Here is a 444-nt window from a genome sequence, read left to right on the forward strand (position 1 = left end):
CTGCCCTGCCCTGCCCTGCCCCGGACGGGCCACCTCTCCTGGAGGCCGCCTTCTCCCTCACCAGGGTGCAGCAGGGCCGTGAGGAAACGGAGAGCGCCAGATGTCCCGAGCGTCGCTAGCGTAGGGAGCGGCCGCAGCCCCTTGGGGGTAGCCGCCTTTCCAAAACCTGCACCAGTCAAAAAGTATTGGAAAGGCTCACAGAGGTGGTGCAGGCATGTTTAGAGAGAAACTTGAGGAGAAGCACTTACGCAGTCGGCAGACAGCTTCGCTAGAGAAGAGCTAAGTTATGTTTTACAAAGCACGGCCCAGTAATGTCTTTAATTATGCTCTTAGGAAGGCACAGATAAAAATGGGAAAAACACGGCTCTTCAGCCTGACATTGCTGCCTAAGGCCACGGCAGCCACGCAGACAGAAGCGTTTCTGTGAGTACTGGCCGTTTGGGA

Source organism: Aptenodytes forsteri, unplaced genomic scaffold, assembly GCF_000699145.1.
Source record: "Aptenodytes forsteri isolate BGI_AS27 unplaced genomic scaffold, ASM69914v1 Scaffold61, whole genome shotgun sequence".
Taxonomy (NCBI): Eukaryota; Metazoa; Chordata; class Aves; order Sphenisciformes; family Spheniscidae; genus Aptenodytes; species Aptenodytes forsteri.